Here is a 26715-nt window from a genome sequence, read left to right as displayed (position 1 = left end):
CTCAGGCGGCAGTGAATGGCTAGTTACAAGGGGCGGCAAAAAGCCACCTCCTGTAACTTTAAGAGCTGAATTTCCGATTTTTAAACCGGAAATTCGGCTCTGCTAGTGCAGAAAGCGCAGTATGCACTCGTCGCACTAGAGATGCAGCCCCTTTTGACCCGCTCCGATAAACAAAATTTGAGTTAAACCTACTAACAAAAAGTATCACTCAATCTGCACACGGTAATTTTACTTCATTTTAATAGTTTGATTTATTTAAGATCATCCAGTTCATTTATCAGTTACTTAAACATGAATTAATATCTCTATACAAAAAATGAATCAATTAATCTTAACATACTTAGTCAGTTGGTTAATAAATGAATAATAAGTTATAAAGTGCAAATTTCCGCATTCTCATCACAGTTCATTAGTTCATCAGCCTATAGTACAAATTCATGTTCAATTCATGTGGGGTTGAGTTAGTGTGATGGATTTCTTTGCACCCAGACATTTTGAAAATCGACACAAATACACTATTACTTGCTGAATGTCACCATCCTGAATCGCTTATAAAGGGTATCCCAATTGGTCAATTTCTATGGTTACGCAGAAATTGTACTTATGATATTGACTTTGAAGGTCAAGCCACAGATTTGGCACAGAGTTTGACTAATCGGGGCTATGACCAAAAAACTATTGATAGAGGGTACACAAGAGCAAAATAATCTGTTTGCTCTGAATTGGTTTGTAAACAAAGGAAAAAGGGTGACAACACAGTGGTACGATTTATTACACAGTTGAATAGCCAATGGAGTGACTTACAGCACATTTTGAAAAAGAACTGGGATCTCCTGCTGGTAGACCTGGATTTACATGAACTATTTGGCCCATTCCCTAGAATGACAGCTAGAAGAGCCCCGGATAAGTTAACTTGAAGCCATTTTGTCGATTCAAATCCTGGGTTTACCACAACCTGGCTACCAAAATGTGAAAAAGGAATGTTTAAGTGTGGCCATTGCAATCTTGCAAATATGTACAAAAAGGATCTAGTTTCTTACATCTACGAAATAATAAGAAATATACAGTTAACAGTTTTATTAATTGTAAAACAACAGCTGTAGTATATGTGATTGAATGTGATTGCCCGTTGGGATATATAGGAAAAACAAAGAGATCAGTGGGCACTAGCTTATTGGAGCACATTGGAGACATTAGACCTAAATCAAAAAAAAGCTCAGTTGCAAGATACTTTAATTTAACCCATGGTGGTAATGTAACAAGCCTAAGAATGTTTGGAATTGAACACGTGTCCTTAGGAATCCATGGAGGCGATATTGTTAAAGTGCTATTACAAAAGGAACTAACGCATCAGTCCCTGGCTACATATGCATGGATGCTAGATACAAACCTATATTATGTTGCAATGGGTCTCTATATAATAGTATTTGCTTTGCTATTATGTGCTGAAGCTCATTGTGCCACTATTTGCATTTGGGTACGTTTACAGTGCTGTGCTTTAATGTGCTGGGGTTTTCATTTGCCAAATTTGTTCTGGAATTCCCATCCTTTTGATTTGGAAGTAGGGTTGCCACATTTGCTTGAAGCTAAACCCAAACAAAGGGGGTTGGACAGATAGACCATTGGGGGTGGGTCAATGATAATGGGGTGGGCTTGATGACATCAGAGGTGGGCACAATTTTGTTGGGACGGGGTAATTGCATCACATAGACACAACTGGCTGCACAACTGTCCAGTTTTCTCAATTTTTTAAACCGGACAGAAAGGGGCAGCCCTTTGAAAAATTGAGAAGTCCAATGCAATACCATGAAGGTAACAGCCCTGTCTCCATCGATATTCTGCCTGATCAGTAAGCCTAATCTTTTAATTTTTTTAATCTGTGTTCCCCCTGCATATTCCTTTTTATCTGATGCGCAATCTATTATACAGAAATGACATTCCAAACTATGGAAAGACTCAAATTCTATGAAATGGAGGGTTTAGTTTGACTTTAGATTTTTATCCAATTCAAGCTCTATTTACTAAAAAAAACATGTGCTGGAGTTTTTGCATGGTTCTGAAAGAAAAGAGAAAGAACATTTGATTGAGCCAAGTGAACTATATCCATGAAGAGAAACTTTGGGGATTAAAGGGCTTCAAAACGCTAGAATAATCTACACAGTGATCCCAAACCAGTAGCTCGCAAGCAACACGTTGCACTCCAACAGTTGCTTTTTTTTGAATTTCTGGCTTGTAGGCAAGTTTTATCTGCATAAAAACCAGGTGCAAAAACAGAGTCTCAATGTAGGTTGACAATCCAAATAGGGGCTACCAAATGGCCAAACACACACACAATCCTGAGTGAATATATGAAATGGCTTACCTCCGAGCAGGAACAAATGAAAAGTGAGCAGCAGCATTTGGAGAAAAGTTACGTGGACTATCGAGTGGGCTGTTACCTGTGCAAAAAAAGAAACCCAACCCATCAGTAAAACGTTGCAGTCGAAGGCAAATATCAGTTACATTTATGCCAAATAATAATCAGCAAAATCAATCAGCAAACACTGACCTTTGGCCTTCATATTTTATTTATAATGATAAAATGTGGTTCACAACAAAATACAGTACTGTCATCTGATGACTAGTCTCAAACCTGGTACAGGTATGGGATCAGTTATCCAGAAAGGCTGCCTCCCATAGACTCTATTTTATCCAACATATTTTTTAAAATGATTTCCTTTTTCTCTATGATAATAAAACCAAGCCCCCATTTCCCATCCAAAATGTTTTCTTATATACATTCACAAATCTCTGTGTTGTATCCTTTGGCTGCTTTAGACCACATTTCAATAACTTGTCAGCGTTCCCAGGTTGTCATGTCTTGTAACGGCAAACAACTTAATCCTTTCATTTGAGTCTCTGAGATGAATAGCTCTGGGGAACTTTTTTAGATCTCTTGAATATTTAATTTTACTAAATTTACTTGAAAAATTTAGCTTGTGAACTGTTCTTGAACCTTCTCACGTGTTCAACAGACGATCTGTCCGCTCCTGCCTTCCCTTTGATATTTTTTTCCATATGGAGTTTAAAGTAACTGTGCTTATTACTCTGTTTTTCAGATTTCACTGCATTCATTTCTATAGCTTTCATGTAAATGCAGTAGGCTATAATAGATCATTAATATTATGTATATATATATATATATATATATATATATATATATATATATATATATATATATATATCTGAAAATCGTGTTTTTTTTTAAAAAAAATTTATTTCTCTAAAACACTAAAAATTCAAAGTATATTAAATGTAAAAACCATGAAAACCTCTAATACAAAACTTCGACAATTAAAAGCTGTCAAGGTCCCATAAAAGTCAATGGGAGCTGCACAGATCATTGATCCTATTGGGTCATTTTTAATCAATTTGAACTTTTTAGAAATTTTGTCACTAGTAACTATTTGTAACACATTTTTAGAGGTTATAGAGTTTTTTTTTAACATTTTTAAGTGCATCGTTCAGCTTTTTTTCCATTTGTACTTTTTCGATTTTGATGATTTAATAAATTCCATGGCATTCGAAGTTTGAGAACAGTTTAATCGCTCTAAACCTTAACTTAAATTCAACCTTTATTTAATAGGCCTCCACTACTTAAAGTTAATTTTATTATAAATAATATCCTAATTGACTCTCAACAATTTTAAAACCAACCCTTAGCTTTTTGCCAAGTGGCAGCCAACATATTCTGTGAGGTACTCAGAAGAATAGGGATACAGTCAATCCTTTCTATAAGGGAACAATCTCAATATTATGCTTTTCATTGCATAGTGATAGGTATAGTATACAAACAAACATAAAAAAGTACCTGTAAAATATCAGAAGTTCAACAAACATTTTCTAATTAGTCATTCATATTTCTAATTATCATTTACAATTTCAAGCCAGGTGTTCTATGGTGCCCATTAGGAACTCTGGGGGGGCTTATAGATTAAGTTGCTAAAACACACCAAAATGCAATGCTTTAATAGTTATGGGATCCGTTATACGGAAACCCGTTATCCAGAAAGCTCTGAATTATGGGAAGACCATCTCTCACAGAAGCCATTCTATCCAATTAATCTCAATTATTTAAAATTATTTCCTTTTTCTGTGTGATAAATAGTAATTGATCCAAACTGAGATATAATTCATCCTTATTGGAAGCAAAACCAGCCTATTAGTTTTTTTTAATGTTAAATGATTTTACAGTAGGAGAAGGAAAGGAATTTTTTACTTGGGGCTGCCAAAAGTTAGGCACCCCCAAATGATTTTATTTACTTACCTGACACTCCGGGTTGGTGCTCCTATCAGCAGAAAACTGAACTGGCCTGGGGTTCTTCTTCCAGCGAGCTCCACGGAGCGATCCTCTTCCTGCTTCTTCCTTCTTGTTGCGGCTGTGCATGCACAGTAGAGTGAAAAGCCGAACTTTAATAGAAAGACTTTTTCATTCTACTGAGCATGCATCTGGCCCGGGAAATTTGAAGAAGAAAAGAAGCAGGAAGAGGATCACTCCATGATGCTTCGTGCTCGCTGGAATAACCCCGGCTAATGCAGTTTTCTGCTGATAGGAGCACCGGCCCGGAGTGTTAGGTAAGGAAAAAAAATCACTTAGGGGTGCCTAACTTTCGGCACCCCAAGTGGAAAATACCTTCCCTTCTCCTTTAAGGTATAAAGATCCAAATTGTGGAAAAATCCATTATCTGTAAAACCCTGAGTCCTTTTCAGGGTAACAGATCCCATACTTGTACCTTGGTATGCTGTATAACATCGCACATATTTATAAAGCTGAGTAAATGCAACAATTTCACCAAGTACAGTATATCAATTTGGTGTAAATGAGGTATTAGCTTGAGTTGTATTAAAAACAGTGGTGAATACTGACATTTTATATGTTTCATACAGTTTTTCATTGATCCCTGAATTTGTCTCTTTGATTTGAAAATGTTATATATATCATCTCTGAGTTGGTATATAATAATGACATAATATGCACATTAACCCCCATTATGTGCATTATTATAAGAGAAGCTTGATTGAAGAGAAGCTGGATTGTGTATCTATCTATCTGTAAGGAAGACTTACCTGGCATCCCTAGTTGGCGGCTTCCAAGATGGCGGCATCTCCCATGTGGTTCCTCCTGGGAGCAGCTCTGTGACATCACGCCAGCGTCAGACGCGTCAGGTGGGTCGCCAGCGGCGAAGTGTCAGCGTTGGATTAGATACCAGCGTCAAGACGCCTGCGTGAGAACGCCAGCGTCATGTCGTCACTGAGTCCGTTTTAGCCCCAAAGGAGGCCTATAAAAGATGCTGGAGCACTGCTGACTTTACCCTACAATAGGTTCTTCCTTGTGAGTTCCTGTGTACGCTTCTAGTAATTCTAATTCTTGATTCTGTGTATTGACCCTTGCCTGTTTCCGTGTACTGAACCTTTGCTACCTGAACCGACCACATAGCCTGAACTCGACCACTCTTCTTCTAAATCCTTATCTGTACTTCAAACTATTAGACTGGTGCTTCCTCCTTGGTCCGCTACTCCTGACTGAGCCTTCGGGCCCCTTACAGTATCTATCTATCCATCCATCCATCCATCCATCCATCCATCCATCCATCCATCCATCCACGTGTATCTATTATCTATCTATATATAGTGTGTGTGTGTGTGTGTGTGTGTGTGTGTGTGTGTGTGTGTGTGTGTGTGTATATATATATATATATATATATATAAAATGCCTTGCATTTTGAAAAGTCTACATTGATCAGTGAAATAGAATATGTATGCATCTTTATTAAATGACATTATAAAAGGTATATTGTATACTCTGTCTACTTTCTCTTGCAGTCTTTGTATCATTTCCAGCAAGCTTGGAGAAACAGGAATAATTTATTTGTGTTCTTTTCTTGCCCCTGCTTTCTCCATAAGCTTAGGAGCTGTATTTTGCTTTGATGTCTCTGTGTATTTGCCACATTCCCCAGCTTAATGAATAAATCAAGATCTAGGATTTAAACTTTTCAGATGAGTTTTACAAGAAATAGAGACTATTTCACACTTTGGAGATTTTAAAGGTTTTAGTCTGCTTTTTTTTCCTTGGAGACCTTTTTTTTCTACAGTTATCTTAAGAACTGACAGAATTGGCTAGAGGCATGTACTGTGCAGAAGCCAAGATATTGCAGCACAGGAAATGTTCAAAAGAAACGGCCTGCTAACTCCTCATTATTTGTATGTTAGGTTAATAAAATACACTGCAGAGGCATCCACAGCCTAATCTGCACACAGACAAAGCACACAGATATAGTAAGCGCTTGAGTGTAAATGTAATTATTTTATAGCGGCTGCTACCTAACAATGGCAAGGGTATAAACAATGAAGGTGAGGTAGAAATGTATCTGTAAATAGCTCTGCAGTGGGTTATGGTCTGCACTGACTTCAGTTTATGCAATAGTCCGTCCAAATCCAGGTATTACCATACATATGCATGAGTGCATTACTGTTCATGAACTTAATAGAATTAGATTATTCCATATCCTAAATCTGCTTTCTGTGTGCAATGTTAAACAATATTATGCTGTCCAGGTTACTTTTTATAGCTATTTATTGTCTTTGTCTCAGTCATCAAAAAAAATATTGTAAGTGCTATAATACAAAGTATTGCAGAAAGAAGAAAAGCACAATTATGCACTAATCACATTCCTTGTTTCGTTCTAAGAATCTACTATATATTATTTTATATGGTACTGAAGAACATACTGATACTGATGCTCACTTAAATGAATGCACCCATATGGTGTAATGCTAACCTCATATGTTACTTTCATGATTTATGCAATGGATTTCTTTTTAAAGTTGGAGTGCAAACATCTCATTATTATATAGTCATGTATTCATAAAGCACAATAAGTATATAACATATACATTCAATATACAGATTTATGTAGAAAGCAGTCAATAACTGACACAAGACATACATTTGAAGCAATTTAACAAAATAAATAACTTTGGTATGTTGATTCAATGTATCAATGGCATAATAACATGTCATAGATCAACATCTCTACACAGCGTATTATATAGATCAGGGGTGTCCAAACTACGGCCCGAGGGCCACATGCGGCCCAGGATGCATATGAATGCGGCCCTGCTTGGTTGCAGGGGAAACGTCATGTCGCAAAGGATATAGGAGGAGGAGGGACTCTGCCCATTGCCCAGTTAGTAATAATAATATAACAATAAGTCTATTTAATATCCAGTTGTCCCATATTCCAGTGTATAGCTCCATCTGGTTATCCAACTAGCATTGTAGTTCTTTTCTGTGTATTTCCTTTACTTTTACAAATCAAACGTGTTTGTGTATTTCATATGTGGCCCCAGACAATTTTTCTTTTTCCCATGTGGCCCGGTGAGTCAAAAGTTTGGACACCCCTGATATAGATCAACCTGTAGTCAGTAACTGTGTCATCACACCTCAGTTTATTATGTATCAACTGTAATGTGTTATCTTAAAGGAGGAAGGTAGGTTGGGTGAGTGTAGGGAGAGCAGAAGGAAGGGAGAGAAAAAAGCAGAGAGAAGGGATAGAAAGAATTCAGGTTCAGGAAACAGTATGATCAATATGGATACCTTAGGTTGGGTCATTAGCTCTAGATTTTCTAGGCTTTCTAGTTGATGGGCCTATGGAAACAGAATAAATCCTTTAGTGTAGCATGTGATGTTGTGATGACAGATTCTATTAGCACCGTTGAGAGAGGCTTGAAAGACTTGACTAGACTTGAATAAGCAGAATATCTAAGTCTATTGAGATCTCAAGAGCTACAGCAAGTTTGATATAGGAATAGATGTATTTTGAGGGGTTAAAGTGAGGGCTATTAAGATCTCCAGATCTACAGCTAGTTTGATAAAGGTAAAGGTTTATTTTAGAGGGGTTAAACATAATGTAATTTGTTCTTTTTTAAACCCAAACTTAGGGGGTTATTTAGTAAGCTCTGATATTTTTAACATTTAAAGGGGAAAATACAATTTTTTCTGAGAAAAAATAATTCTAATTTTTTCTGGGTTTATTAAAGGACCAGTAACTTCAACATTTTTTTTAAAAAGAATTTGTTTGTATAGAACGAAAAAAAAAACACCAAGACATTTGTAATTTTAAAATCCCAAAGTATTAAAAAATAACTTACCGAAACTCTGCTTGCGCTCCTCTTCAGAAAAAGCGACAGGGCGACGATCCATTGTTTGGCGCTCAATTTTTCCTCCCTGGCTATCTCCTATCTCCTTTTATAGACCTGCGCCGCCCCGCTGATGATGTCACAATGACGTCATAAAAGGGGTGGGGCGAGCAAACGTGACACTATAAAACCGGAACCCAGAAGTCGGATTTCGGCATTTGAAAGTGGCCTGCCAGGAGCACTGCAAGGTCGACCTGCGGGTCACTAGTGCAGACTCTAAACTGTTACAATTTTGCAATGTTTAGTTTATACATTTCTCAGCATCTCTGGAGTATTAGTAACTATTGTATCAATTCTCACAGCTGCCTTTTATGAAACTCAGAGATTATGTTCAGCTGGGACAAAGATAAGAAATTTATAAACTAAATGTATCAATTTAGAACAGTTTACAGGGTCGGCGACCCCTTCCCAGAGCTTTAGAAGGTGAAAAATTACACTTTACACTTCAATATTAGAAAAATGGTGACACATAGAAAATAGAAAGTAATTGGAAAAAGTTGTTAATTCTATCTGAAAACAACTCTAAGTTGTTTGAAGGTGAACAACCCCTTTAAGTCTCCCCAGTTTGGAAATTAGGGATGCACCGAATCCAGGATTCAGTTTGGGATTCGGCCTTTTTCAATTCCCAATTCCCAATATGCAAATTAGGGGCGGGGAGGGAAATCACGTGACTTTTTGTCACAAAACAAGGAAGTAAAAAATGTTTTCCCCTTCCAACCCCTAATTTGCATATGCGAATTAGGGTTCGGATTCTGTTAGGTATTTGGCCGAATCTTTCACAAAGGATTCGGGGGTTCGGCCGAATCCAAAATAGTGGATTCGGTGCATCCCTATTAGAAATACTAATGGGTTTTCTATTCAATGCTTCCCTCAATTGGTGATACTGGCTCACAAATAGAATAATTTTATTATGCCTTCAAGAATTTTTTTTTATTTGTACCATTCAAATCAGAATATTAGCACTGTGTCTTTTATACAGACCTACCACTCTAATGCTGCTAATTTTGGAATAACAGTCCAGAAGAGTGCAGGGTGCAGCTTATATGAAAGTATGCAGAAAATGTAACCGAACAAATGGTATGAATAGTCAAACTGGGTATGTGGCTTTTTCAAATATGGAATATAAACACTTTAAACCATTCAAAGAACTAAAATATTATGCTGACTATTATGTTACAGAAATCTGGGAAATTGTGTCTAAAGAGAATAATTTTGACTCCATTATGAATATTAGTTTTGAAAAGTAACTGCTGATAAATGACAATCTCAAACAAGACAAGTTCCTAATCACGGTTATTACCTGCTGTATATCTTTGTACTGTATCTTCAACCATCATGAACACTGTCCTCTGTAAAAGGGTACAATATAAATACCAGTAATTTTCTTTTCATTTCTGCTTTAATGTAGAGGATCTATCATATAGAGTAATTTGTAACGCCCCCTGACCATTTTTGCTATATACCGGGTATTGGGTGGGTTTCTCATATTAGCAATGTCTTCTCTTTTTGAAAAATAGAAACTAGGAATGTTTCTCAAGTGATTTATCATTGCACCTTTCTGTTTTTTAATCAACACAATCATCCCTATGTTTACAATCTCCTCCCATGGGAACAGCAGTAGGCTTCGAGCTTTACATCTATCAAAAAATGTTTTATTGTAAGAGTTAAAGTTCCCATTTAATTATAATAATTCTTCAGTGAGTAATGCTTTCAGCAAAAAAAAAAATCTCTACTCGAACTTTAATGTAACTGATAAACTGGGATAGATTTGCCCACACATCATTAGACAATTCTTTTCTGTAACAGTGTGCAGGCGTTACACTCTTTAAAGGAGAAGGAAAGTCAAAAATGATATTAGGCTCCAAGTATTGCCAATGATAAATATGTATCTGTGCCAGTATCCTTTCCCTCCTTAGTTTTGACATTAATATTTTACCAGCAATCGATGTAGAAATAAGTTTAAACATGTATAAATTCACATACCCTGTCTGCAGTCCAGAAATCGGTCAGAATAGGGCATGCACATGCGCAGAATGGATCTGCAGTGCCCTGTGCATGCGCAGAATAAACCTCTGAGTTCCGTGGTTAGTGCTGACGTTTTCATCACGTGATCTCTGCTGACGCAGCTGACGGCAGCGCTGACCTCTCTCATCCAGCCCTCAGATGCGTCTCAGGTGACGTCAAGGGGTCATGAAGGGAGCGCATGCGCACTGACGATCAAGCGCAGGCCGGAAATGACGCGACAAGGTTAAAATGGCGGCGCCAAACTATGCCAAGCGCCGCATCTTCAACATGAAAGTGCACGGATACAGCAGCAACATGCGACTTTACAATATAGCGTTTCAGGAGGGGGCATATTGATGAACCAAATGAAGTAGGAATTATTTTTTTACTTTCCTTCTCCTTTAAACTTCCATTTTGCCAGATGTTTTCACTGATAATTAAGCAAATACTATTCAGTTGCCTGTGCTGCCAAACAACACATTTTGTTCCATTAATGGCATATATACAGTTCAGGCTGATGAATTGTCACTTCTTGTTTTTTTTTTAACAATAGATCTACTGCTTTGTTGTTTGAAGACACATCCCTGCAGGCCCCCCAAACAGTTCATATCAGAGTCAGAAAGTGACAATAATGCCTATCTCTTTTCTTATGTTGGTTATACACAGGCCAATATCTGATGCAGACTTGGACCCTTCAGGTAGCATTTTGGTCTATGCATGGTTGCAAACTGTTGGCCTGCCCAGTGCCAACTAATATCTGGCCAGCTCTGCTGTGAATGATGTTTAATCTCTTTGAAGTGCTGTGTAAAATGTGTTGATGCCATATAAATAACAATAATAAATATCTTATATTAAAATGGTGACACTGACAATTGTATGTGAGCTGGAAGTACTAACAAAGTAGTGAGAAGCAGCTGTGTATGATTGTACTGTAACTTACATATGGTTCTCTCCAGAGAATCTGGCTCACAAGTTTATTTCAGTGAAGATAAGGGTCTGACTATGTGCTTCAGATGCTTCCATTAGTTATAAGCAATCTCTGTTTGTTAAGAGGAGGTGGAAAGTTAGAATGACTGGAGGGTGCCAAGTTCCCAGTGATTTAATAGATGCTTACTTCCTAGCCTGGACCAGCATTCCACTTCTTCATAAATTTTACTAGGCCAAAGTACTACCATACCACCATTTTCTTCCACGTCCCAAGAATTCAAAACACTGGCCTAGGATAGAAGGTACGTGACTAGAATCACTGAGGCTACCTAACAACCTGACATCCCCCAGTCATTCTATATTTCTTCCTATCTTCCCTTCTTTTATTAAATTTTAGTTTTATAACCACACCTATTTTTCCATGTTCCACTGAGAAGAAATTGCCATAGACTCTAATGGATAGTAAAAAAAAGTCACATTTTTAAAAAATGTTGCATGGTTTGAAAAATTGTTGCACAAAAAAACTCCCATTAACTTAGCAAAATTGTTGCTGTTTTTTGCCTCAAGTTTTTGGCAAAACAGGTCCGATTCGTCCATCACTACCCACAACTATAACTACATCACTGGTTCTGACATATCTTGTTGCTAAAACCTTCTGCTGCCATTGTTGTTTGCATGTTTTAATGACCTATAAACATCTAAAGACTCCTAGTGGTTCTGTTCTACTTTCAACAGCTTCCTGCAAGCTGATCTTTGGTGTAATGCTCCTTTTCCAGTCTAGTTTGTTGACATATTAATGCTATGTCTTATATATTCTAGTTTTCTGAATCATTTTCCCTTTCTGCCACATTCACCCAGTGGTATAACGTTAGTTACAATAAAGTATAAAAAGGAAAACCTGCATTGTTTGGGTTATAGTTTACCTTTAATCTGCATCTCCATCACAGTGGCATAAAATAACTAATTTTCATAAACATACATTGTTTTAGTAGTATATGCATTGGATAGTCCTTAATATAAAATTGCCATTTTAAGTACTAAGGGCTGGCCCCTGGGATCATATGAATGGTGAATGCAAACAAAGGACACACATACATGTTAGGTCATATCAGCCAATTAATGGACAATGTTCTGTCTTTTAGGGTAGGACTTGATGATGCGATTGGACTACGACTAAACGCATGCGACGATGTGTCGGATTTTCTAAAGAAAACGGAAGTGAAGGAGAAATCGCAGGTAAGAACTACATTTATCCGACTGTCGGGTCAAAACGCAGCGCCCGACAGTTGGATAAATGTAGTTCTTACCTGCGATTTATCCTTCACTTCTGTTTTCTTTAGAACATCCGACACGTCGCATGCGTTAAGTCACATTGCGACGTGTCGGCTCCAAACGCGCCGTCAAGTCCTACCGTTACTCCCACACTTCCTCCTGTTACAGTTAGAGCTGCATTATCCCTAGTCAGGTGATCTCTGAGGCAGCACACAGATCATCAGAAAATGGTGGCTCAGGGTAAGAGCTGGAAAGGGTTAAAATTTACTGATATATTCCAGTTTGGTAAGATTCTTTCAATAGCCACTTAATATAATACAAACTATCTGTTGATTAAGTATTCATTTTGAGGGTACAGTATGGTTTCCTTTAAATGAATTTAGATACAGTAAGTTAAAGGGATACTGTCATGGGAAAAAAAATATTTTTCAAAATGAATCAGTTAATAGTGCTGCTCCAGCAGAATTCTGCACTGAATCCATTTCTCAAAAGAGGAAACAGATTTTTTTATATTCAATTTTGAAATCTGACATGGGGCTAGACATATTGTCAATTTCCCAGCTGCCCCAAGTCATGTGACTTGTGCTCTGATAAACTTCAATCACTCTTTACTGCTGTACTGCAAGTTGGAGTGATATCACCCCCCCCCCAGCAACCAAACAAAAGAACATTGGGAAGGTAACCAGATAGCAGCTCCCTAACACAAGATAACAGCTGCCTGGTAGATCTAAGAACAACACTCAATAGTAAAAACCCATATCCCACTGAGACACATTCAGTTACATTGAGAAGGAAAAACAGCAGCCTGCCAGAAAGCATTTCTCTCCAGAAGTGCAGGCACAAGTCACATGACCAGGGGCAGCTGGGAAATTGACAAAATGTCTAGCCCCATGTCAGATTTCAAAATTGAATATAACAAAATCTGTTTGCTCTTTTGAGAAATGGATTTCAGTGCAGAATTCTGCTGGAGCAGCACTATTAACTGATTCATTTTGAAAAATATTTTTTTTTCCCCATGACAGTATCCCTTTAACTTACTGTATCTAAATTCATTTAAAGGAAACCATACTGTACCCTCAAAATGAATACTTAACCAACAGATAGTTTGTATTATATTAAGTGGCTATTGAAAGAATCTTACCAAACTGGAATATATCAGTAAATTTTACCCCTTTCCAGCTCTTACCCTGAGCCACCATTTTCTGATGATCTGTGTGCTGCCTCAGAGATCACCTGACTAGGGATAATGCAGCTCTAACTGTAACAGGAGGAAGTGTGGGAGTAAGGGTAGGACTTGACGGCGCGTTTGGAGCCGACACGTCGCAATGTGACTTAACGCATGCGACATGGACAGGTGGCATTGCCAGCTCTGGTACTTCCGCTTTGTTAATGCATATTTTGGAGCTAAAGTTTAAAATTAAATATTTTTTCTTCTTTTCAAGGAGTGATACGTTAAAGGTAATTTATAACTTCCTGTGAAATTGCAAAACACAGTCATGATCTTGATCACATAGGGGGACTGAGTTTATACTAGTTTCTCATAAAGGCAGTAATAGCATAGGAGAGATAATCTCTATAAACTCTAAATAAAATTCTATTTTGGAGTTGGGATTTTTGCTAAAAACAATTTCGAGTTCTAGATTCCTCAGCTCAAATTCGAATGTGAGATTTATTACAGTCAAACCATTCAAAAACTAATATTCACCACCTAAAACCTTGCCGAGTTCATTGTAAGGAACTTACCCTGGTGGTCTAGCGGCAGCAGGGTCCACGCCGCGTCCTCGGCGTGGACGCCCGTTGCTCCCTGCTCCATGTTGGTTCCAGGCCTCTAGGGCGCGCGCATTATTTAAAGGTGCAGTCGCGCTGGCGTGATGACGCCACCGCGCAATTGGCGCGAAATTCAAACAGTTTAAAAGGGGAATTTGGTTTTCAGCAAATTGCCCATTGTTAGGTTCAATTAGCTTGTTCCTGGGTGTTTGTTCTGTGTGATTCCTGTTTGATCTACTGTGTTTGACCCTTGCCTGCCTGCTTACTACTCTGACCTCTCCAATACTGACCTTGCCTGCCTGAAACTACGTTGTTCTCTCCAATCCTGACCTTGCCTGCGTGAAACTACGTTGTTCTCTCCAATCCTGACCTTGCCTGTTCTCTGACTATTCTACGATCCTGATTCTGGCCTGTCTGACTATTCTAACTGCTTGCGCTGGCCTGGATTGCCTGTTCCTGGTGGCTTCCTATCTTCCAGCATCCTTGTAAACAGTCGTGCCCCATTGCCTGCCAGAACTTACGCCTTGCACCTCTCGTTGAGTCCAGGGGCATCTGAGTAAGCCAAGGGCTCCTCCCGAGGCCAAAGGCGGTCACTTAACTGGTGAAGTACGAGCCAAGAACAGGGTGCTTGGCATCTGTTCTGGTGTTGGGTGCCGACCGTGACATTCATTTAGAAGGCAATGGCAGAGGTCCCTTGAACTATTTTTGGATGTAAATAGTATAAATTTTTCATCAAGCTTGTCTGTGAAAATGACGTCCATAGACTCCAATGGGAGAAAAAAAATCGAGATTTTTTTTTTTAATTTGAATTTTGGGGTCAGGATTATTCGATCAAAATTTAGACGTTTAAAAATTTCCATAAATAATATACCATTCGAATTGTGAATAAAATCATATTTATTAGAGTTTGAAAAAATTCACATTATTCGACCTTTGATAAATAACCCCCGGAAAGTCTCTGGAGCTTGGCAGCAAGCCAAACGATAAACACAGCTAACACACTGCCACAAGGGAAGAGAAATCTTAAAAAAATGTAAACTGGAAAAAAAATATAAATCACAAATGTCCTTGTTTTAGTCTACTATCTGTAGAGGTTTAAACAATAATGTAAAAATAAAGCTTCCATATAAATAGGGCATTGATTCCTTTTAATATAACCCTTTTCCTCAGGTAGCCTCTCACTAACATAACGCACTGATATGAGTTTAAGTGTTTTGATGTCTTCTTATGAATATTCATGAGACTAGAAAGAAAGAAAGAATGTAGAGCTTTGCAAACCACTTGCTGTTTATTGGCTAATGATTCAATGTGGAGGAGAGGAATCTTTATTTTTTTTCCTGCTAAACTTGATTTCTTAAGCTTTTGTTTCTTACAAATGACCTAGTTTCACTTGGCTTTAATTCCTATCCCTGTCCAACATGGCAAAATCTGCCTTGATCTCTGTGTTGATGCAACTGTGAGAAACATAATGAGGTTATACTGCTTCTCACATTGTCTCAGTAAACTGCCTACCATGACAATCTGGTGCCATTTTCTCAGATTCTGAATTCTGTCATCCTAATTCAGTTCAGCACTCTGAAATTCCTATTGAACCGCTAACACACTTCAGTAGTCGATATTGCTTCTTCATTTTATGTTCTGCTTTCTGGGAAAAATAGAACATGACAGAAAAAAACTACTGCAGGTAGAAATGGGATTTTGTTTGCTGAAAAAAAACATCCTTTGAGGTTTGGCAGTGTGTATCGTGTTTGAATGGTCTACACCACTATTTATGGGAAAAACTGTGGCATTAGTTATCTAGGATGGCTTGATTATTTTAAGTTCAAGAATTGTGGCCATAAGACAATTTCCATTGCTGAACCAAAATATATCATATCTCCTTAACAGTCAATGATAATTTTGTTATTGTCATGTGCTCGTTATTGTAAATGGCTTGACATATGCAGTTTGAAATACTATACTGCAATTTCTGCATAATAATGGTTTTTAGTCAGGTAAACAAATAGGATACTGGTAAGCTTCATGGAAGGGAAAATTAATCTAACAATAAAATGTAAAATTAAATTATCATCTAGCTAGAACATCAATCACCCTAACTTCTTCCAGATGGGTATATGAAATATCCATTAAAAAATCCAAACAAAAAGTACATTAGGAACTGATTCCTCATTACAAGCATATAGTCGGGAGTTTTATTCAACAAGTGACCTGGGTGCAAGCACACCACGTTCTATTTTGAAACCGGAGAGATCCGTTCAGTTCACAGGTAATGAGGAGAGTAGGAAACAACAGAGATCGCTCTCACCGGTCTCTTCGAGGTCTTTTTTAGCGTCAGATCTGGATCAGTCAGAGAACGAACCGGAGGAGCACAGCCATCAGGGCAATTTCAGCGACAAGCACACAGGCAAAGCCAAGGGAAAGTTCTATACCAAGAGAGATCCGGTCTATACTCGCAGCTCCGACAACAAACCAGAAGGGGGGGACGGCGGAAAAACATCAGGTCATCAAGGGCCAAGAGATGGGAATCGCAACAGGAAACCCCGGTGGTGAGCGATGCAGAGAGCTCTAGTTTAACAACAGTCCCTGGCAACCACGCTCAACTTCCATCTCATTTGGATGTGGTAACTATATCTAACCAACTTACCAATAATGTGATTAATTTGTCCTCATATGTTTTATCTTCTGATGAGCGTACTTTGCTCTCTAAGGGTTTAAACTTTGTTCCAGATGCATCTGTAGACTCCTTCGCGGCAATTCTGGACTTGAACAGGTTTATTAGGATTTTGACATTAAAAAGACACTTTGCCAATACAGATGGAGTACAATCGTTTTCTGCAAATTATATCGATGAAGATGCAGGATCTGCAGGAAGTCAGAATTTAAGTCATGTGGGTTTTGGGGGCAATAATAACGATGTTTGGGTAGATCCCACTATTACATTTGATTTTAGAGATGAATGTGCCCTGATTAATCTAGATGATTTGTCTCATGAGAATGTTTCCTTACAGGTCGATGATCCCCCAGTGGTATACTCTAATTTGAAAAGGCCATCTAACTTTTACCCCATGCAATCAAAAAGTAACTATATAGATACCTTTCATAAATTAGTACAACGAGACATTGAAAGGATTGGGATGAAAGTGGGTGTGAATCCTCCGCCGAAAACCAAGGAATTTAAGTAGAGGGGAATACAAAGCATTGAAAACCCTGAGTAAAAATGCTAACATAGTGGTGAAAAGTGCTGACAAAGGCGGGTCAGTAGTTGTTTTGGATTCCACCACTTATGAATCAGAAATCTTGAGACAACTAGGTGATACAGAGACGTATAGACGTTTGGAATCAGATCCAATAAGTATGTTCCAACATAAATTGTTAACACTTTTGTCATTTGCGCGGAGTATGGGAGTGATCGGACAGGCTGAATTCGAATTCATCCATTGCAAGGATCCGGTCATTCCAATATTCCACGTTTTGCCTAAAGTGCATAAATCGCTGGAGGATGTGAATGGTCGTCCCATAGTGGCCAGTATAGGCTCTCTCACAGAGAACTTGTCGAAATATGTGGATAGACTATTATTACCATTGGTGTTTAAATTACCGACATACTTGAGAGATACAACCATGTGTCTGAATAAGATGGCTAGTGTGACATGGAAACCGGGCTATAGATGGTTTTCTATGGATGTAGTCTCTCTTTACTCATCTATAGATCACGAAATGGGTTTACAAGCTATAGGTTTTTGGTTGTCACTGACAGAAGCCTTTCCACCGGTACAAAATGAAGTAATAATGGAGGCTATTGAATTTCTATTAAATGCTAATTATTTTCTCTTTGATGGACAATTTTATTTACAGTTACGTGGGGCCGCAATGGGGGCATCGTTCTCTCCTACCTATGCGAATTTGGTTATGGGCTGGTGGGAAAGGATCTTCATTTTTGGAGACCAGAATCCCTACAGACATCAAATTATACGTTTTTATAGATATATCGATGATTGTATTGGTATTTGGGAAGGGGACGATGCCTCCTTTGCGGCCTTTGTTACTTATTGTAATCATACAGTTAGAGGGATACAGTTCACCTATGAAATCAATGAGTTAGAGATACCGTTTCTGGATGTAGTTTTAGTAGCCATGAGGGGAAGATCTCCACAGATCTTTTCCGCAAGACTATTACTCGTAATACTCTTCTCCACGCAGAGAGCAGCCATCCAGAGGCATGTCTGAGGGGCATCCCAGTTGGGCAATTTTTGCGGTTACGCAGAGTCTGCTCTTCTTGGGATAGCTTCCATGCACAAGCTATGCGCTTGTGGGATCGCTTTGCGGAAAGGGGCTACAGTGAAGATATGATCAAAACAGCGTATGATAAGGCGGTATTAGCAGATAGAGAGCAATTATTGCGTCCTAAATCCAAGTTTGAGGGAGGATCTGGTGTGTGTCGTGTTCAGAGAGGACAACCTGTTGTTCGATTCTGTACCACCTATAGTCGAGACACTTATTCGATCAGGAGGAGTGTGAATAAATACTGGGGGATACTTTTACAGGACCCCGTTTTGGCAAAACTTTTGGATAAAACACCCTCCTTTGTGTATAAAAGAGGGAAGAATTTGGCATCTTATATTTCTAGAAGTTTATATACGTCTAAGGGACAAAGTGAGAATAAACCTTGGTTAAAGTTTAAGGGGACCTACAAATGTGGCCGCACAAGATGTAAATCATGTTCATGGATTAATATATCTAAACAGTTTCAGAGTTCAGTGGTGGGTACTGTATATGATATCAAGGAATATTTTAACTGTATGTCGAAAGGGGTGATCTATTTGGCGACGTGTAAGTGTGGGGCCCAATATGTGGGTAAAACCATCAGAAGAGTGGGTACTCGCATTTTGGAACATATTTCAGCAACTGACCGATTGGACACCAAATCTGCAATAGCCAAACATATACTTGAAAAACATCAGGGGTCCGTTTGTATGTCTTTTCAAATTATAGATAGACCCCCCAGAAATATAAGAAAAGGTGATTTGGATCAGAAATTATTGAGGCTGGAAGCCTATTGGATTTTTTATCTAAAAACTACCGAGCCTTTTGGGGGGCTTAATAGAGAATGGGAGCTTTCTTGCTTTTGTAATTGATGTACTTCCTAATATTTAGTTTTGTTCTATATTGTTCTATATTATTTGTGGTATTGATTGTGTATAATATATTTATCATTATTACTTTTCATTACATTAATATATATAATATTGATTATTATTTAGTTTTTTGTTGTTTTTTTTGTTTTTTTTTGTTTTTTTTTGGTGCTTTTCTATATTCATCCCCACGTTATGACTTATATTAGTCTGTGATAGAACAGGATATCTTATATCATTTGACTACTCATAATATGTTGCTATTTAAGTGTTATATTTCTATAAGTTTTTTATAAGCTTTTTGCAACATGGTCGATATAAAGTGTGACAAAGTTCTATTTCTCAGATTAGCCTGACCTGACCAGTAGGTGGCATAAACAGAGAGATCTGTGTTTTCTGATCAAGAATGTCGATCATTATTATATAATTAATGATTTGATTGGTTTAATGTTTTTAGGGGTTGGGTCTTGTGGTTTTATTAACGGTGTTGGGGGTGGGTTTCCCTATGCTTCTGAGGAAGTGGCGTGATGCCACGAAACGCGTCAAGTGTGGGGGTTGTCATATCCACATGTATACTGTTCTGATGATTTTAAAACTATTTTTTCAATAAAGAACACTTGATTTTTCCACAACCACCTATGTGCTCCACAGTACTATTGCTTAATCCTCATTACAAGCATAAAACTACAGGAACGGGTTCCTCATTATCGACCTAAAACTATACATATCCATTTTGAGTTGACGACCTTGTACTTTTGCTATTATAATAAATTACTACTTATGTGTTCCTATGGGTCTTCCATGTTTGAGTTCAAAGGGCTGGTACCTTAAACTATTACATGAGTAACCACCTAGACTTCAATTAACTTATCAAGATCCCCTTATATAAATTACAGCTCCAGGCCTACCTCTTAGCTGAACTCTGAAAAGACCTTCCGCTCTGCTTCCTTGGATTGTTTCTCAATAACTCTTCTCCAAAACAGCTGCTGAGGGTCAGCTGTCCATTGCTTCCAACATTGAAAAAAGTTCTCCCTACCCACATGGAATCTGACTTCATGGATTGACTACTCAGTACTGTGTATCCGGCTTTAGTCAAGTCCTCAAGGATTTGTCTACCCAAGGTCTTAAAAATCCATCACAGATAATCCTTTACTGTTGGTGTTATTTGAACACTGCAATAATTAACATTGTCCAGGAGTGTGTTTAAATTAACCACATTTAACTCTGCTGTCACCCCTTTAGACTAGAAAAGAAATTTAATTTGAAGCAATGTAGGTGGTTCTTCACAGTCAGGACAGTGAGGTTGTGGAATGCACTGCCAGGTGATGTTGTGATGGCTGATTCAGTTAATGCCTTTAAGAATGGCTTGGATGATTTTTTGGACAGACATAATATCAAAGGCTATTGTGATACTAAACTCTATAATTAGTATAGGTATGGGTATATAGAATTTGATTAAAAGTAGGGAGGGGTGTGTGTACGGATGCTGGGTTTTCATTTGGAGGGGTTGAGCTTGATGGACTTTGTCTTTTTTCAACCCGATTTAACTATGTAACTATGTAACCATTTCCAAAGATTTTCTAGGATAGACAGTTAAAAACAGGAACTATGAGTTGACTGAATCATAGGGCTACAAGGAACTGTCAAGAAATGAAATGATGATTACTTCAATGGCATTTTAAATAAACATTCTCTCCCCCATTATCCCCATTATTAAACAAATCTTAATATATTCATAGTGGAATTACTTTTACAGTATGTGCCATATATGTATGTATGTATGTATGTATATATATATATATATATATATATATATATATATATATATATATATTTCCAATGCTATTTCTAATGCTCTATTTTTATAAAGTCCAGGCTTCTTAAATCTGTAAGATTACAGCCCAAATGAAAAACGAATTGTTAGTGATCGTGGGTATTAGCCAATTTTTGTTCATTCCTCGAGCTATGCAAGAGTAGAGACCTTATTGAAACCTAAGATTTCTCTGACATTATCTACAACAGCACATTAATCAGTCACCCGCAGGGTTTTTCATTGTTCTGGTATAACATTCCTGGCATGATAATAATTCTCTGCAGCATCAGCTTACACTGCAGGGTAGGTGCCATGTATGGGCCAGGAAAAGGGCCTGTTTGATATTGTAAATCACCCAGTTTATGCTTATCCGATGCCATTCTTGAAACATTAAGGTCACAGGACAATAGGAACGAATGCAGAACCTCTAGTGACAGTGAGACAAGAAAGGCAGACTATCTAGTTGCTTTTCTTGGTTTTGGACTGAAGCCTTAATTATTTGGCACAAACAGGGCACTAAACAACAACACTAACAGCATTGTAGCAATCTAAAAATGTTATAAAGTGAAATATTCAAACATACAGTGTATGATCTGGCATTACATATCCTTTCATCGACAAACCACCATAAAATAATAAAAACTGAAGCTATGGTATACATTCTTTTTTTTTTAATATTTTTTTTTTAAATATTTCTCTGTCCACTAATGGGTTAATCTTTCAAAAGGGAACTATGTTTAGCTCCACTTCATTGACATTCCACTAGCCTGCAACAATCTGCTACTCAGGGTAATCTGCAAGGCTGGAGCGTTTCAGTAAGACCAGCTGAATTATTATGCATAACGTAAGTGCCAGGGTACTATGAAAACAGAAGCAGAACCTGATAACAGGTGATTATGTTTAACAAAAGTAACATGCCAATTCCATACAATTAGCAGCAGCAATAACTTTTACAAAACACGTTTTTAAGCTTACAGTCTGGTACGTTATTCTGAGATGATTCTTTGAGCTAATGGTTAATGTGACAAAAAGCACCAGTATATGTTCAGTGGTGTAAACTGATTCCTAAACTTCTAATCACATAAGGCAAGCTGGAAACGAACAGCCAAGAGACAGCCCTCCAATGATTTAATGTGCCTGAGACTGATCAGACCTAGCACCTCTGCTCGGCTGCTTCCCTAGAAATATAGCCCACCCGTGACCAATTTGGACTAAAAGCCTCTTGGCCTAAAGACACAATTCCAGCTCAGGGTGTGCAGGATACAGACATCAGCTCCTCTTTTCTAGGCATCTGCTTATTTTCAGTCTGCTAGGAAAAGGCCTGCAGCATTAAATCAGGCATGATAACAAACAGGAGTATATTTCATTACTTATCTGCTTTGTCCACTGATAAGATAATGATGTGTTTGCTGTAAATGCTCAATTTGTTAACACAGTTTTCAGTTATCTGGACAATAAAGGACTATGCATACAGTTGTCATAAAGGGGTCAATGACATACAAGTCTTTCTACTGCAGTGTTTCTTACGTTTTTTCTCACGGGACCCAAATTAAGTCAACATATCTGATTTACAACCCCAAAATTGGGTTAGAACCATGCAATCTATACTTTATATTTACTATTTTCTACTGTGGGCAGAAACTTCACATAGAGGAACCCCCTCTAAAAAACAGTTTACAGGGGCCCAGTTTACAGTTCAAATCCATATCAAGAATCCTTACTCTACGTATAGAGAAAATCAGTGGGTCATGGTCAAAGGGCCACTTCACAGTAAAGTTAAAACTGGATTCGACCATTTGCAGTAATCATTTACAGTACTACCTGTACTTCTTTTATATAATCTCCATCACATAACACAAATTTTGGCAGTGCAGTATGTTTGTAGGCAAAGTGTTGCAGATGCTGGTTCATTATTAAGGACATAACTTCAGCAGAATCAATAGAATCAAGATTTGTTAATCTTCCCCCTTGCTGGCAAACCCTGGGTAGCATTCATTTTCTTCTGCTGGATTAGTGGCACAGACAGTCCCTATTAAGTAGTTGGAAGCATGGTTGACTTTCCCTTTTAGTGAAGAAATCTGTGAATATCAGCCAGAAAGCACAAGCTCATTTACTCATTTGAGGGCAGGGGGGCAAGTTGCCAAGATGTCATTATTGATATCAGAAGAAGCTTATTTGGCTGGTAGTTTTAATAAATGCTTAGTAGAGACACCAGATAACTTATTCCATGTTATTGCCAGGACACTACTTGCATTTCTAAGCTCTTATTCCTCTGTAAACCAAGTATTCATTAATTATATTCTCCCCACTAACAAGGAGTTTGTTTATGTCTTTGACTATACTACAAGCTGGTATTACTTGGGGAAATTCTCCTAGCAGCAGTATCTTTGGTACACTCAATGATTTGATGGCACCCACAGACAGATATGATTGAATGTCATGTTAGTTACCCTTCTGGACTTCCCTTTAAGGAAGGGAATTTGTATTTTTATGAATTATAACTTTCAATAACCTTCAGTAATAGAGTAAACAAGTAAAATGTTATGTCTAAAATGTGAAAAGAAACATACACTTTTTGTAGGTTTCTATGCCTAATTTCGAGGGTCTGTTTGGATATTTCTACTGAATAGACACACAATGTTAGGATTCTGCTTTGTCTGACAAGTGTATAGAGGCTTAAACTAGTGCCCAACTGCACGTATTCAGAGAAAATATTTAATGCTACACAGAAGAATCCTTTCTGTAAAGTTCTGTGATGAAATTTCCCCCTGCTCTAGTCCCTACAACTTTCCACCTTAGGTGTCATGCACAGAGTAACATTTGCTTTCTGTTTTAAAGGGCATTGTCACTAGACACTTGCATTACACATTAATACAAAGTTCACTGTCATAGTTTTAGAACTAGATGTCATATAGCTGCCATCCTGACACATTCCAGCACAAACATTTGTCACATAGTTCTAGAGATCACTATTAGCGTAGCTTGTCAAAGCTGAAGTCACAGACCGAAAGGATCCAACTCCTAAGGGCTAGTCCACACGGGGAGGCATTTTCAGGCGACTGTTGAAAAGCGCATCGCCTCGTGTGGTTAGCACAGGCGTTTTTACATAGGCGCCCATACAAAACTGTCGCCTGCGCCGGTCGCGGCGCTTTGTCGCCGCGACCGCAAACGCGTCGCTATCTCCCCGTGTGGACTAGCCCTAAAGAAAAACAAAGCAATGTGGTATACGCAGACACAATGGTAATCCTATAATAGTAACTACACAGAATCAACACCTCTGTGAATTTCAGATGTCACCTCTTTGAAGAGTTACAATGTTACAATGTGCCATTGTGATTGGATTGGTGGAAGAGTTTAAATGCCGAGAACAGTGGAACTGAAGAAGCTGCTCGGATGAGTAGCGAAACGTCTTCAACGATTACACAGCAAGTCCAGTTGTTTTTAGAATTACTTGCATTAGATATTACATAATGCTGCTGTCTGATGAAACTGACAGCCAATTGAGTTCCATTGAGTAAACATTCTAATATTAATTTCACTATTCTATTTATTTACCCTCTGTGGAAGCAATACATATGTTTCTTTGGCTTAGAAGCTAATTTATGTAGGAGCTCTTACCCTGAGGCCAATCTCTGTAAGCCTACGCTAGACCAGCACTGCAAGGGAAAATAGTGCATGGAGTTACCAAAAGCAGAACATTTTTATCAAACATGAGCATTTATAGCAAGCTGCTTGAAGCTATTAGCTTGGCAAGCCAACTACCCATTGAGAATGCTTGTTAATGTTTGTGCTTCATGTTCTTTTTCTATATTTTTGCATAAGCATTCCAAAGATTGAAATAACAGTGTGCCAGCTTAACTGCATCATGAGCCTTTGTACATTAAACCGTATTTGTTTCTGAATTATGCAAATAATAGGGAACTAAGTCTGCTGTCAGTGTCACATACAGTGCCTTTCCTTTATAAACCTTATACTGACTGACAGAGAACAATTATATTTTTAATTTCTTTGTGTTGCAAGGAAAATGGGAGGCAAAGAACAGATTTTCCTCCCTTGCATTTCTGTGAATTAACGAGACTTAAGAGTTCAGCACAATGATAATAAGGGTTTTTCAGATAGGGAGTTTATTGTGTGTACAGCAAAGGATTAAACTGACACCAGGTAAGAAAGCATTGTCTCCAGAGTGAAAGGCATTTAAAAGACTTGAAAAACACAGTAGAGCATCAAGGACTCTAGAGAGATAAAGTATAACCTTGTACTCTGATTTTTGAGTAATTTAGCCCAGAACTTCTTGACAAGGCAAGTAAGACACCATGCTGTAATCTTAACCTCTCAGATGCTTAATGGGATGCAACTGTACAATAGGTATAAAGCTTGAAAATAATGTCAACTCTATCCATCAAAAATAATTACATGAAAATAAACTGGTATGTGGTATATTTGGGATATGGCAGCATTACTAGAATTACATTTTCAGATCTAGAGTCACAATCATCAGCAACTGATCACTGATTTCTCAAATTCAAAAGCCCCAAATGGATTGCTTACTCACCTTGGCTAAAGGTAGATAACTAGAAATAGGTGGAAGTGAAGCAGATTTTATAAAAAAAATAAATCTGCATACTGTTTCTGGCCAAAATATTTTTCAGGGGATTCCAGACTTTTAAGAGGATGTGCTGAGATGGATTAAGAGAGAGCTTTGTTTAAAGGTGACAAGCTAGAGAGGGCATGTGAACTAGCCTGGCAGAAAGAGATAAAGTCAGGAGAAAGAAATACAATAAGCAGCAGTTCCAAAGGTAATGTTCTACTGTAAAATGTAATGCCATCTCTCCATCTACAGTTAATGAAAAGAGCTGCCTTTTCTCCTCTTTGATGTTGGGACCGTGACAATTTTCTTCAGCAGGACCCAAGTGACACCACACCACTTAACCAGAAACCTCAACAAAGAGAGAAATCCTTTTTCATTTTAACAGTCACAACCTTTATTTATTCAAATACCATTTAGCTTCCAATGGTGATTATCGGTTTCCATTAAATTCTGCCTCTCTGAGCTTAGGGTTTCTTCTCCTTTTGTTTGATTCCTTTGCGGCAAATATTAACCTTTTAGTTGCTAGACCCACATCTTATTTGTATTTTATCTGTAATTAACTCATCTAGAATAAATTAGTTTTTACATGACCATCATTCGTCTGAGGATACTATTTAAATTTTCATATCACACTCATGTTAATGTGATGAAGGCCATCTTGTTGTCCAGTAGCTGATACTGTCATCCATAAAATAATTTAAAAAGGGCTAATGAAGCTGTAGCCATTGAATTAACATTGAAAAGTAGGAACAACAGATTAATTGCTTACACAATTTCTCTTGCAGTTTTCCCTGTATTTTGGTCTTTTGATTCCCCCAGGCAGTTATTTGTCTTTTTCCTAGGGTTAAAAGTAATTTGATCTAGTTCAAAGTTTGCCTAGTAGTAGGTGGCAGTATCATTTTGTATAAAAGGGAGAGCACACATGTGCACAGGTTTTTTTCCTTGATTCCACCTGGCAGGGAGATTTACAGTAC

General features: G+C 37.9%; 1 long non-coding RNA gene across 1 annotated transcript in view; it reads left to right on the top strand.

Annotated features, from left to right (window-relative positions):
• The window catches only part of LOC108715576, a 78510-nt gene that overhangs the window by 22824 nt on the left and 28971 nt on the right, over nt 1-26715 (top strand). The window lies entirely within an intron of this gene.

Source organism: Xenopus laevis, chromosome 4S, assembly GCF_017654675.1.
Source record: "Xenopus laevis strain J_2021 chromosome 4S, Xenopus_laevis_v10.1, whole genome shotgun sequence".
Classification (NCBI taxonomy): Eukaryota; Metazoa; Chordata; class Amphibia; order Anura; family Pipidae; genus Xenopus; species Xenopus laevis.
The sequence above is the reverse complement of the archived record's forward strand: the minus strand, read 5'-3'. Positions and strand labels throughout refer to the sequence as shown.